The sequence below is a fragment of the Pseudonaja textilis genome, chromosome 6 (assembly GCF_049901715.1).
Source record: "Pseudonaja textilis isolate UNSWEBS1 chromosome 6, rPseTex1.2, whole genome shotgun sequence".
Taxonomy (NCBI): Eukaryota; Metazoa; Chordata; class Lepidosauria; order Squamata; family Elapidae; genus Pseudonaja; species Pseudonaja textilis.
Window position 1 is genome coordinate 18308561 of NC_141995.1, and position 15215 is coordinate 18323775.

The 15215-nt window shown below is 37.2% G+C and overlaps 1 long non-coding RNA gene across 12 annotated transcripts; it reads right to left on the reverse strand.

The window, feature by feature from the left end:
* Positions 1-185: 185 nt before the first annotated feature.
* LOC113452665 (uncharacterized) lies at positions 186-15165 on the reverse strand. Of its 12 annotated transcripts, none has more exons than XR_015744067.1 (6): positions 14304-14830; positions 13615-13758; positions 5727-5915; positions 2952-3214; positions 2004-2075; positions 186-1323 (listed from the first exon to the last, which is right to left on the reverse strand). It is a non-coding gene; the product is annotated as an uncharacterized LOC113452665 (long non-coding RNA). The 12 variants fall into 12 exon arrangements; XR_015744063.1 differs by lacking the exon at positions 13615-13758 and adding an exon at positions 12064-12153 and having other exon boundaries at positions 14304-14827; XR_015744062.1 differs by lacking the exon at positions 13615-13758 and having other exon boundaries at positions 14304-15165.
* Between the last annotated feature and the right edge of the window lie 50 nt (positions 15166-15215).

Below are 15215 nucleotides of genomic sequence, written 5' to 3' on the forward strand. Positions count from 1 at the left end.
TGTCAATAATACATACATGTATTTGGTCAATGAGTAAAGTACAATGACTGAATGTCTGACATACATCTACACTCACAAATGTGTATGTAGATACAGTATAATATACATTTAAATATGTGCATGTGTGAATGAAAAACATCAGAAGGTTACGAGATAAAAGGGATTGAATAAAAAATGTGAAACAGTTGTTTGATAGGACTATATACATTTATTTGGGATATGAATACAGTTTCAACAAATGTGACTGGATGACATAAAATCAACAAATAAACAAACAATAATAAACCTGTACAGCTAAAAACAGCATATGAAATTAGAAAACAATCAGGCATGCAAATTTGCCTTAAAACACACCAGGTGAAATTCCAATTTCTTGACCCCAATAACTGAAAAAGGAACCAGACTTACTGTCTTTTCAGAGGCCAATTTGATAAGAACCAACCATATATTTGGGGGCCCCAACAGCTTGTCAAGGAGCGGGCACTACATGGTTTGGTGATTTCTGGGCTTCTAGATAGTCTTTGAGGGATTAGGTGATAATAATACATCTAGAAAGATGAAAACTCTTCAGTCCTGGGATCAGATATGCCAAATTCATAGATCCTCAGTCTTGGTTGAATTAAGTCAAAGCTTGTTTCCCCATCCAGGCACTAATGTTTTTCATATACCAGAACAGAACTCAAAAGTATCCTGTGGACAGAGAGAGATAGAACTGGGTATCAATAGCACACTGATATTGCATGACATACGGAAGGATGTCTTCCCCTAGCTGCTTCATGTAGATGTTAAAAAGAAATGAATAGAGAACAGAGTTGTGAGGCATCTTGCAAAGCAGGACCTCAGTCTGACTGATTTCCCCCAACTTCAGTCCCAGAAGAGGATAACCACCAAAACTCCATGTCTCCCACTCCTAACCTCTTGGGAAAATCCAGAAGGATATCATGAGACAAGAAAGAGGCAATCCAATCCAAGCCCATTTTTGCTGCAGTTAACAAGTCTCAGTTGCACCATGCATCCAAACTTCAAGGGAAAATCCCAAATTACTTTCGAATCCTAGCAGGTTTGAAGTGGGGAACAGTCTTGGTAAATTCCAGGGTTAACAAAGAGTAATCCATGAATAATAAGGGAGTGATGAAAATGTCTCCCCAGATCGTGTCCCAGTCCTTAAGTCAAACATCAAGATTCTCATGTGCTCCTTCCCTATCATGTAAATGAGGCCTTCAATGTAAATTGGAGCCTGTGGGAAATTAGCACCTTTTCTTCCTAGCAATCACAAGCCAAATGCATGAATCGGTGATCTCATCTACATACTTTCTCAGCAAGCTGTCAAGAAATGAAAGACTGCAATGAAAAAGAATTGTTCACATAAAGGATATATTATAGATGTCAAAATAAGCATTATTCAATAACTCTTATAATGGAATATTGATCTGAGGTTCTGTGTTCTTATGCAAGACAAATGATGAAATGATTCTCAAATTGTTGTAAACACATAAAAATCACAATGGAAAATGAACTAGTTTTATGTCATATTAGTTGTGACAGATCATACATTAATTACTGCCACAGTGAATCTCCAGACTAGTAAAAATTGACATAATATATAAAAATATAATGCTATTTTAATGTTTATTAGGCCAAAAGATCTTAGAAGGCAGGCTTCTGGGCTGCAAAATTATCATTCTCTACCCAAGAAATTTAACACTGCATATCTTGAATATATGTTTTAGAAATAAATGGAATTATTTTAGTATTTGATATAAGCAACTATATAAATCAAAATAAAAAATATTGATGTTGTTGACTGCTTTTTATACTTCAGCTGCAGATTCTGTTATGTAGTTTTCATATGTTTTTTATATTTTTAATATTTTAATGTTTTATAATTTTAATTGTTGTAAGCTGCTCAGTATTTGAGGCAGCTGTGAATGAATGAATAAATAAATAAATAAAATACATGCAGTATAAATAATTAAGTAATTCAACAACTAATTTCTTCATACCTACTTTCTGTAGATGGCTATGATATTTCTGAATCCAGTAAGTTACCTATGATAACTAAAATGAAAGAATGGCTGGAAAAAAAGATAAAACATTGTTTTCTTTTTAATATAGTTATAATAGAGTCAGAGATTTCAACAAGATAACCAAATTTTATGAAATGCTACTTAGAACATCTGGAAATAAAAATATATTTTTAATACCAAACAATTCTTAATATCATTTCATTTCCATTATCGATCTCTATTTCATTCTTTTTTATAAACTAATAGTAAAGGAACAGTCTTTAATGTATTAATACTTGGAAGCTAAATCCCACAATCAACATTAAGATTTCATGATATCTCAATATAATTTCTACAAACTGTTGGAGATATTTGAACAACTTTCCAAAGGGTTTCATCATGTTTCCACAATATAATGGTGAATAAAAGATAATAAAATGCTTGTCTTACTTCACAGAGAGTAAGCATGTTCCATATTTAACATCTACAAAATCATATTTGACCTATAAAATTTTAGGCAGGTTTTTTCTCTATTTACATCATAGATAGTTTGAGAAGGAGTGACAGAATGCCTTCATTAACAGATAGCTGTTTCATATATCTCAAAAGGAAATATACTTTTGACACAGATTTCTGAACAGAAATAGTTCAGTCAAATTAACACCCACAGTGAATAATTGGCATTCTTAAACCACTTAAGAATATAGTCCTGTTAAACCTCAGGAATATAAGAAGTCTAACCATTGTAAAGCATTTACTCTAAATTCTATGTAATAATCAAGACATTGTTCTGGGCTACTTTCTCATTCTCTCATTGTAACTAAACTTATATTATGCTGACATTGCTGATGCTGCTGCAATCCTAGTTTTTTAATATGAGAAACCTGAACTACGTTCTGCTGTTAATCTTGACAGCAGCATTGGTCATCTAGTAATAGCAGTCACCTATATAGTATCATTGAAGAGAAGAGCAGTGATATGATCCAGGGTGGATTTGATTTAAATGAAGTAGATTTAAATCATAATTTTTAAAGAGCAACTGTCATCTTTGTCCCACAGGGGCTCCTCCTCTGACCCGCTGTTGACTCACTGACAGTCCCATTTACTTTAATGGGATGGCTGGTGATGCGGCAGGGACACAACAAGGTGAAGGATGTGGCAGGCAGCAGGTGAGTAGATACTTGCTAACAGGCGCCGCCATGATGGATCTGAAATGACAGGTGCTCTTTTAATGTAAGGACTCATTCTTGCTGGTAGTTAGAATATAATATTTAATATTATTATTTGCAAACAAAATGAAGGTTTCCTATTTAGCTTGCAGAGCTTGGATTCACTGAGTTTATCAAAAATGTAAATATTGCAGAATATACAGCCTCACGCTACATAACTAAGCTCCATTTTGTGAATAAACTAAATTATTAATATATCTTAAATAGAAAACTATCTTTAGATAGATTTTCACTCCAAAAGCATTTTATTAAAATTTGATAAAAATTAAAAAAATCCAATTTAAAATAAAAAAATCTGTTTCTTAAAAAAATCATCAATTTTTTATCCACCCTGGTATGATCTATTTCATGTCAATATAAGAACCAGGCACTCCTGGAATTTGTTCTGGGGTTCTGCCTAAGAGGACAATAGGCTGTTTTTTTCAGTCTAATTATCTAAGATTGAAACAGAACATATGCCCATTATATAACATAATTATTACAACTATAATTAATTCAATGGTAATTGTTCCTTTGTCTCTCCTCTCTTCCTGTGAGAGAGGAATCTTAGAAGAAATCTTCAACCGAAGGTGTAAAGTGAATGGAATGGTTTTGCCGCAACATTCCAAAAGTTTGAATCTTTGTGGGCATGTAATGTCTGTTTGCTTATTATAGTTTAATCCATTCTCTTGGCAGACTCCAAATGATTTAAACATCATCATAACATATTCCACTAATTCCATTAACTGTGTAAAAGAAATTGATCAATGATTCCTATATAATGAGCATTTGAAATAAACTTAAACCTGTACGATACTTGGAAGATGGGGATTTTAGAAAAAATACTCTGAAATTTGAGGGAGGATTCCAAGATGGCAACATAAGTACAATCCTCATCATGAGCCCCTCCTAAAAAACCTTATCATCCAACTTGCATTTTCATTCAACATCTATTTTGAACAACTGTCTGACTTCTTTTAACAATCACTTTTTACAATTTTATCATTTTTAAAAAATATTTTTTTACCTTTTTTATTGTTGCTATCTGACTAGCCCTATTTATGGAAAGCATATTTGCACTGCAGTCACGGAGAAAAGGAAGAAGCGACAGAGAACACCTTTTGCAACACAGCACTTTGCTAAAACAGCAGAAAGCTGATGGATTTATCAGAAGCAAGCAAGCCTCCGCAGTGAGTAAGATCATCCTGTTACATCTTTTTAACAAATTTGACCCCTTAGAGTAGAACCTACAAAGCTGAGTGAGTCAGCAACATCTAGAACTTTCCGTCTCTTTGATAGAAAGTGCTCTCCCTCACAAACTGTTGCTGCTTGTTCAGCCACCAAAGGGGCTCATTCATACAAGAGGGAGAGGAGGGCTCTACTTTCAAATTCTTGAAAAAAGATAAATACATTTTACTTTATAACTTCAAATAGTCTATTAATAGCATACACTCTTCTATCAATTTTTGAATTGCTGACCAAAGCAGTTCTCTCAGACTCCTTCAAAACATTATTGAAATTGCTCATTTTGCCAAGGCTAACAGTCTCTGTTCAAATTGTGAACAGCCAGCAAAGGAAAAGAAAACTGATCCCCGGGACAAAGGTAATGGATTGTAAATATAAGTTCCATTCACTGAAAGACTTTGCTCCTGTAATTTTGAGGAGGCAGAAGCAATGCCTCTACAATCTCCTTCTACATGGCTCCCATTATGGAAACATCTGAAGTAGATTCATACTTCTTCTGATCAGAAAATATACTGGTGGTCCAGATTCAGCCTATGCACAGATGCTACTCATAGAAGTACCCCTTGTTCCTCTTAGATTAACAGACTTGGAAGGGACCTTGTAGGTCATCTAGTGCAACCCCTCTGCCCAAGCAGGAGACCCTACACCATTTCTGACAGATGGCAGTCCAAACTTTCCTTGAAAGCCTCCAGTGATTAATTATAGCACATGTAGCTAGGTTTTGCACAGCAGCACAGGCCTATTGAAATTTGATGGGCCATTACTGTGCAATGCATACCCACAACTATAATTCATTGAAATTTTAAACAATGTTATCTTGCTGCCACCCACTTATCAGCTTTCTGGCAAGGCGAGAATTGCAGCACCTCCAGTCAGGTTCTTACATTGGTTTAAGAAGTTAATTTGTAGGGATCTGGGTAGAACTGCCACTGGCCCATCAACTGTTCTAAAGGCAATCTACAGAAGTACACACTAATTCTCAAAGCAAAAGTGAACAAGCACAGTACAAAAAGGATCTTTCTGCAAGCAATACATGCAAACGAACAGTACAACAAAGGAACTTTACAAGTATTAAATCTTCTTTCTATAGCTGCTGGATACTATTTCTTCAAACTATTGCAACAGAATCACAAACAAAAATAGTAATAAAAAATTATAGTACTTACACAGTAGCTTGCAAAGTAATTACAAATAAACACAGCAGTTTGTGAACTACTTATAAACACGTGTGGTGCTACAATGAAAAAGAAAATGTTAAAATACTTACAAAGTCAACTATAGTCCATCCTAAAGAAAACAGCAACAAGAGACTGATTCCTCTAGTTTTCTACATGGCAGCAATGAGGGAAACAAACCATGTGCTGCTGGCTGTAAAATCCATGGTCTTGATTGATCACGTGACCAGGGGGAAAATCAACTTGCTGCTCCTACAGGCCTCGGAAATTGTCTGACGGAACTGTAGGCAAAAAATGGCAGTCACAGGATCTGATTGTCTTGGTTATAAAATCAAAAGAGCTATAATGGACATGTCTTTACTTAAAAAGAGAGTGATCATTTAGTGACCCTCTGGACATAATTATATATTCTTAAACTGTGTTGTTTTTTTTGTCAAATATAACACTATTCACTGAAGTTCATAATGACTCTTTGGAACTAGGAAATGGCATCTGAATGCCTTTTGAGGCTGTTTAAACCTACTCGGGGGTCTCCAAAAATTTTGATTGGCTACAGAAGCTTTAGGACTTCTTCAGTTTTAGGTTTATTCAGAAATTTAAACTACTGAAATCAGTGGCACTTGTTCCAACTAAATGTGAATATAACCTCAGTTTTTAGTAGTGTCATAATACTGTTTACCATAGTGAAAAGAACTTTAACCATTTATCTCATAACCACAAGTATTTTTATTTGTTCTTATTTGTATCTATGACTGAGGGGTGTAATTTGTCCAAGCAAGGTATCACTTTCCTTTTCTTACTGCTGGGAATTGGATTCTTCCATTAATTTTTTTTTTTTTTTTTTTTATATATATAAATTTTTATTATTTTTTTAACATAAAAAACACAACAACAAAACATAAAAGTATCAGCTCCCCCATATTTTTGTACACACCGTAAGTCGGTTGGTCCATCGGTTTTGTGCATTCACCTCATAGTCACAATTACAGTTACTTTATATAATACTCTTATCAATACAAATTTATAAATCCTAGTATCTCTATTAAAGAAAAAAAAAAAAATTTGACTAAACTTTTATTCGGTCATGCCTTTATGAGATAACTATATTTTAAATATTTTATTCTAAAACAAATCTTATAATCATACCAATTCTATCCCAAATATGAAAAAGAAAGAAACAAAGAAAACTATTATATAAATATAGTATCAAAAACCAATAAAAGGAAAGGGAAAATAAAGTCATTATTATTCCTTATTATCTAACTTTTATATTTTAATATTTCATCATTCAACCATTGATAGAAAAGATCCCAAACTAAATAAAATTGTTTATCTTCTTGCTCTCTAATTTCAAAAGTCAATCTACTCATCTCAGCACATTCCAAAATTTTCTTTACAACTTCTTCTTGCAATGGAATTTTCTCATTTTTCCAATTTTTGCAAATACAATCCTAGCAGCAGTCAATACATTTACAATCAAATATTTCAACTCTTTACTATAAGTATCTGGTAGTATTCCCAATAGAAAAACTCCGGTTTCAAGTCTATATGCTTCTTTGTCATTTTTCCAGCCACATGTGGATTTTAGTCCAATATTTTCTAGCATCCTCACAAGTCCACCACATGTGATAGTATGAACCAGGTTTCTGATGACATTTCCAGCATTTTTCGGATTTGTTCTTAAACATTCTTGCTATCCTTGTCGGGGAAAATGCCACCTGTAAAACATCTTATACAAGTTTTCTTTATAGGCTGTAGACATTGTCATTTTATAATTTTGCGACCATAATTTCTGCCATTTCTCTAAATCAATCCCATATCCAAAATTCCTCCCCCACGCAATCATAGTTTCTTTAACTTGTTCTTCCTCAAGCTTAATTTGCAATAAATAACCATACAATTTTTTAATCACCTTTTCATCAGTACCCATCAAAATCTTATCCAAGTCAGTTTGCTTATCATAAAATCCCTCTGCTTTGGAATCCTCATAGTACTTTGAATATATTTGCAAATATGAAAACCAATTCATCCGTATACCTTGTTCTTCCAATTTTTGCATCGATTTAAGTTCACCCTTTTCATCTAATAATTCCCCATAGTTAACTGTTTGTTCCTTTTTATAGATTATAGGATAAGAAAACGCTTCTATCGTCGATAACCAAACTGGAATTTTCAAATAACACTGTTTTTTTATCTTCTCCCAATTCAACCACAGAGACTCCCGTATATAATGCCTTCTAAAATACCCCTGTGTTTTAGTTCCCTTGTACCATAAAAAAGCATGCCAGCCCAACAACAAATCATGACCTTCTAATGTCAACAATCTGGTTTTCCTTAATGTTATCCATTCTTTAACCCACGTCAAGTTTGCAGCTTGGTAGTACAACTCCCAATTAGGCAGTCCAAACCCTCCTCTAAATCTAGCATCCTGTAAAAGCTTTAACTTTATTCTTGCTTTCTTACCTTGCCATATATACTTCAAAACAATTTTATTTAAATCCTCAAAATATTCTTTTCCAAGCCTAATTGGTATTGTTTGAAACAAAAATAAGACTCTGGGTAAAATGTTCATCTTAATTGTTGAAATCCTTCCTATTAATGACAATTGTAAGTTCTCCCATTTTTTCAAGTCTTGAGCTATCTGTTGTTTAAGTTTAATATAATTATTCTCCTTCAATGTACTACATCTTGATGTCAAATATATCCCCAGATACTTAACCTTGTTTGTAACTTGAATTTTTAACAGTTCTGCCAACTCTTCCCTTTGTTTCAACAACATATTCTTTGACAAAATCTTTGTTTTATCTCTATTTATTTTCAAACCAGCCACCTCCCCATAGACCTCTATCTTTTCCAACAGTTTCGAGGCTGTTTCTATAGGGTCTTCCAAGATAAAGACTAGGTCATCTGCAAAGGCTTGTAGTTTAAATTCTTCCTTTTTAATTTTCATTCCTTTTATAGTTTTATCTTCTCTGATATTTCTATTCAACACTTCCAAAGTCAATACAAATATCAAGGGAGAAAGAGGACAACCTTGTCTTGTGCCTTTTCTTATATTAATAGGATCTGTAAATTCTCCCTCCATCATTACCTTAGCTGTTTGTTCATTATAAATTGCTTCTATTGCCTGAATAAATCTTCTAGCAAAGCCCATCTGTTCCATTAAAAGTAACATAAATCTCCAATTCACGTTATCAAATGCCTTTTGAGCATCTAAAAATATCAAAGCCATTTGCTTTTCAGGATGTGCCTCATAGTATTCCAGGGTGTCCAGAATTACTCTCATATTGTCTCTGATTTGTCGCTTTGGCAAAAACCCATTTTGGTCTGGGTGGATAAAGTTATTCAAGTACTTTTTAAGTCTTTCTGCTAATATTGAAGCAAAAATTTTATAATCTACATTTAGTAAAGAAATCGGTCTATAATTCTTGATTTGCAGTAGGTCCGCCTCCTCTTTTGGAATAAGTGTAATGTAAGCCTCTGACCATGTTTTAGGTATCATCTTTTTTAACATAACTTCATTCATAACTTCTAACAGTGGAATACACAGTGATTCTTGAAAGATTTTATAAAATTCTACAGGAAACCCGTCTGGACCTGGTGCCTTTCCATTATTTTGTTTCTTAAGTGCTTGACTTAACTCCATCATTGTTATATTACTTTCTAGCATTTCTTCAATCTCTTTAGGTATCTTAGGTAGATTTGCATTCTGTAGGTATTGTTTAACTTTCTCCTCATCAATGTCTTCTTTCTTATACAAATGCTTATAAAAATCATAAATAATCTCTTTTTTTCTTTGCTGCCATAACAAATTTTACCTTGGTCGTCTATTAACTGCGGTATTTTCCTCGACTCTTTCTCCTTTCTCAATTTGTATGCTAGCCATCTACCTGGCTTATTTGCATCCTCAAAATAATTCTGTTTAGCATTCCTAATTTTCTGTGCCAGTTCTTCTTTCTCTATTAAATCCATTTTATGTTTAGTTATATCCAGTTTCATTTTAACATCTTTTCTGTGTGGCATTTTCTGTAATTCTTTTTCAAGTCCCTTATATTCATCATCCAAGGCTTTAAGAGTTCGCCTTTTCCTGTTGTTCTTTTTCTTGTATAGTCTATTATCAAGCCTCTAACATAGGCCTTCATTGTGTCCCAAACATTCTGTATTGAGGTGTCTTCTTTTCTGTTCTCTTTAAAGAAGAAGGCCAATTCTTTCTCCATCCATTGTATAAATTCCTTATCCTTTAAAATAGAGTTATTTAATGTCCATCTCGATCTTTTCCTTTGTCCCTTCCATTCAATTGTCAATGGGTTATGGTCAGCCCAAGTACTTGTTTCAATATTTACTTCTTGAATACTAGACATTAAATCTGTTGAGATCCAAATCATATCCAGTCTGGACCATGATAGATGCCTATTTGAATAGAACGTAAATTGCTTAGATTTATCATTTCTTTCTCTCCATATGTCTTTTAAAGTTAATTCATCTATCATTTTAAAAAAGGATTTAGGAAGAGTTTTCCTGTTATGCTTTACTGTTGTTGCAATATAGTCAAGTCTATTATCCACAATTCCATTAAAGTCTCCCATCATAATTACATTAGCATAGTCAAGTTCGGTAGTCTTAGTATGTAATTTTCTATAGAATTCTTCCTGTTTATCATTCGTTGCATAAATTGCAATCAAAAGTATCTTTCTATTATTGTCCATTATTTCTACCATTAATATTCTCCCATCATCATCTGTATAAATCATTTTTGCTGGAATGGCCTCTTTAATATATAAAACCACCCCTCTTTTCTTGGATTGTGTCAAAGAGGTAAACAATTTCCTAATTTTGGTTGTAATAACAATTGTTCATGTTGCTTTTTAATATGAACTTCTTGTAAACAAATTATGTCGAACCTTAATTTCATTAATTTATGGAAAATCTTCCTTCTCTTAGCAGCTGAGTTCAGTCCATTTATATTCATTGTAATCAATTTTTTTTCTTCCATAATTATGTTTTATATTTAGATTTAACCACTCTCGTGGGTCTTGCCTCACGTTGATCTTTAATATCCACTTGTCCACCTACTGCACCTTCTTCTTTTCCAACCTCCATTTGTTCCTCTTGAGATTCAATTGATGGGACCTCCTTTCCTGCTCCTCCTTCTCTGCCTCCAAAAACCTCTGCGCAAAACAGTTCTGCTTTCTCAATTGAATCAATTCTATGTCTCTGTTCCTGCCACGTAAACATCAATCCTTCTGGAATCAACCACCTGTAAGACACCTCTTTTTCCAATAACCTTTTAGTCAGGAATCGGTATTCTCTTCTCATCTCTCTCACTCTTCTAGGTATTTGTTTTAAAACCAAAATTTCTTTACTTTTGTATTTCAGTGGCTTCTCTCTTGCTACTTGCAATATTTGTGTCTTCAAAGATTTTTAATAAATCTAATATGAACTTCTCTGGGTAGGTTATTTCTCATCGCATATCTTGTAAAAACTCGATATATCTCATCAATTCCATCCATCATCTTCTCTTCTGTTATCTCGAGCGCCTCCGCCAAGATTCCTACCATTATCGCAACCAAATCTTGTCCTTTTTCTTCTTCTATATTTTGGAATCTAAGATAAAATTCTGATCTATCCAACTCCCACTTCAACATCTCACTTTTTTCTTGTTCAATCGCTGTTAATCTATTGTCGATATTTCCAATTTTCTCCTCTCTTTGTTTGCCTCCCTCTTCAACATTTTGGAGTCTCTCTTCATATTTTTCCATCATCTGTTCCATCCTACCTGTTCTTTGTTCAATAGTATCCATTTTTACCTTAAGATCTTGAATTCCTTGCATAATCATCTGGAAGGATACTCTTTCTTGTTCTTTTTCTTTCTCTTTATCTTGCTTTAACAATGTCTGAATTGAACGCTGTCCAGATGGTGGGGAGGCAGAAGCAGACATAGAGGCACCCGAAGATATAAATTTCTTACTCATTTTAAGTGGTTCCAACTCTTCAAGTTTTTTCAAATTTTAATTATAAAGAAGTACCATCATCTGTCAAGGACTTAAAGAAACCATTATAGTAATTAACACTATAAAAAACAGGCCACTGTCCAAGAATCTTCAAGAGTTAATATCTATCTATTCTTTGCATATGTATTTTATTTGCATACACAGATACACATACATCACAAACATGGCCTGATCACCCATGATAAAAAGATTTAAAATTATGATTTTGATTGATCATATAACCAGAAGAAAAAAGAACTCGCTAATGTTGTAATTGCAGGCAACAAAAGGGCAATCATAGGATTAAGAATGGCTGATGCTTCAGGAGTGATTGAATTCAGATCACGACTGCAGAGGCGCCTTGGTGGTTGCAATTTTGAACCCCTATTGTAAGTACAGTTTTGGGATGGCATTTGTCATTTTAAACAATCATATGTACCTTGCGGATACCTGTAAATGGCTAAGGGAAGATGGATCCATTCAATACATGGATGGCTGCATCTTTCTGCACAACATGACTAGGCTGAGGCTGAAGGCAGGATAAAATGCATCAATATTTCAATCAACATCATTTTACCCGAAGCAAAGATTAGGAAAGTAAATCTAGCACATAAAGCAAAATTGGCAGGAAAAGATGCAGTAGAATGGCATCTAGAGCAGCCAGAGTAACAAAATATGCAAAGATAAGATTACTGGTGATATTTTACATACTAATATGGTATGGGAATCAAAATAAATTTTCAGCAGTTTACAGAACAAGCACAGATTAGAACATCCACAGAATACAACATGAACTACAAATAGAAATTATTAAAAATAAAGATAGCAACATTTTCAGCAGGGGAAAGCTTTGCAAAGCAATGTGCTCTTCAAGAGTTTCTGAAATAGGAACAAAAAGGGAACCAGTCTGGTCTCTACAGGGGGCTGTTCCACAAAGTCAGCACTGCTACAGTTTAATGACTGTAATAGCATTGACCAAGTTTTAAATATTTTTAGTCCCCCACCCCTGTCAAATCAACAGTGAATATAAAAGCAGTGGACCTACTGATGAAATTGCTCTGAGTTTCCTATCAATATGCAATTCCAAGATGCTAGCCATTTGTAAACCCTTACGCTGACCTTTAATTTACATCACCAGTGAAACTAGTGGAATGACAATAACTGTTATTTATAAATTTTACTGCCCATCTCCTAATCATCAGCACTTGGTGCATTACAAAGTTACCTGAGTCATATCCTCTGCCACTACAAATGAGCCTTTAACTCAAAAATAGGAACCAACTTCCTCACCACTGATACTCAGTTCACGTTAAGCTCCTCCCTCCACGCTCTTTCTAGATTGTTCAAGAACCGACATTCTGGATGCTACTTCTGCCGATTGTCAGGAGTGGAGACAGAAGGCAAGGAAGTATTCCACATTTTGAATTGAATACTTTATTTGGCCAAGTGTGGTTAAAACACAGAAGAAATTTATGACCAGTGCAGGAGCTCTCAGTGAACATGGAAAGCAACAGAACATAATGGTCATAATACCAGTAAGAGGGGGGCAGAACAAAAGGATAAATACTACAGCCATATTACATGGGTAAATATATGCACAGTAGACAGTAATGCAAGAATTAAGCCTATAGAAGAGTGGGGGGAGAGAGATCCCATTTCTAGCTGTTTGTCCTATAGCGCCATCTGGAGGGAAGGAGTTGAAAGAGTTTATGTCCAGGATGTCAGGGCTCCCTAGTTCCCTTCTCAGCCCTCCTTCTGTTCCGCAACATACAGGCCTTGTACATTGGGATGGATAGGATATCATAATGCAAGGTCTCCAACCTTGGCAACTTTAAGACTTGTGGACTTCAACTCCCAGAGTTCCTCAGCCAGCTGGCTGAGGAACTCTGGGAGTTGAAGTCCACAAGTCTTAAAGTTGCCAAGGTTGAGACCCCTGATGTAATGCAAGAGTTCTTTTTTCTTCGGTCTTAGCTATCCGTTGAGGCCATACCTGTCCTGTTTGGCTGCTTTTATCTATTTAACCAAAACGGGCTCCGGCCGGGGCCGCGATGGAGGCCAGGCCGATCGGCAGCTGCCACGGAGGCGGCCGAGGCCGGAGACGAGGGGCGGGTGTCAGCCGTGTTCTTGCTGAAAGCTGGCGAGGGGAGAGGGAGAGAGAGAAAGGGATCCCGGGGAGCGCCTGAAGTGGCAAGCCCGCCGCCATCTTACAATGCGGTCCCGGCCAGAGCAGAGAAACCCACGGCGGAGGGGAGGCAGGCGCCACAACACAGAGACACGGCACACACGGACACACACACACGCGGACCCACAAACACACCGGGCGGTGCGGGTCACTTTTCAAGGGCTCCCTGAGTGAACAGGATCGAGGATCGGGGCCCGGGAAGTGAGCTACGGAAACGGGCGGCTTGGTCACTGCAATGAAGGCCGGGAGAGAAGCTGGCGGAGGCCGAATCGGCGCCGGACACCTCGCGATCCCCAAAGGCCCGTCCCGGCAGCTTCCGCCGCCGCCACTCCTCACCGGGCCCGATTGCGGGGAGCCGGGAATCCAACCTCTCGTAACGCTCCGAGTGGGCCCGGCTGAACCGCCCCTTCCGCAAGGAAGGTGCTGGAAGCCTCCCCTCCCCGACCGCTTCCTCCTCCCGGCGGCTCAGCCGAGGCCGCGTCGGGGGGCCCGCTCACCTTGTCGATGCGTTTCAGCGCCATCCTTGCCTTCTGCGCGGGGAGAGCGGGTCGGTGCGGGTGCTTGCTGGTGCGGGTGGGGGATGGAGCCACACTCGCTCGCCGCCTGCGTTGTGCCTCCTTCCTCCGTAAAACAGAGAGGGGCGCCCGCACCACCCCGAACACCACCCCGCAACGTCAACGGCGCCGCCTCTTTCGATCGGCGGAGAGCTCCCGACCCGTCGAGGAAGAAGAGGCCGCGCGCTCGTTCGGTGGAGCGAAAGGGGTTGGAGGAGTTGCGCACGCGCGATTCCTCAGATTTACCGACGTGAACAAAGGCGCCCTAAAGGCGAAAGTCTTCGCTACGCCCGATCATTTCCTTGATGATGTCCCCGCGGGCATGTCATTGTTTTGAGAACAGAATAGCTTGTTTGTGCATATGTGTAATATCCGCTAATAATATTTTATAGTAGGATACTGAGAATTATCCCTTCTGAGAATTCAGATTTGAGTTTAACTCCTTAGTACAGGGGTCTCCCCAACCTTGGCAACTTTAAGACTTGTGGACTTCAACTCCCAGAGTTCCTCAGCCAGCAAAGCTGGCTGAGGAACTCTGGGAGTTGAAGTCCACAAGTCTTAAAGTGCCAAGGTTGGAGACCCCTGCCTTAGTAGACAAAACAGTTGTCCTCCTTCCAAAGGAAGAGGCAGAAGCTGATCTTTAACGCCAAGTTATCACTAGCTTCTTAGCTGGGGCCTCCAGGCATGTGTATTGTGTACCAAGTCTTGTCAAGTACAGAATGTGCTTACATTAGGGACACTCCTTCGCGGGAGGGCGGGCAGGCGGCGACCAGTCCAGCCTCAGCTTTCTGGTCCGGCGCCGCCCTCCTCCCTCAGTACTCCGCTCCTGCGCCCCCGCCCCCCCTAACCGGTGAC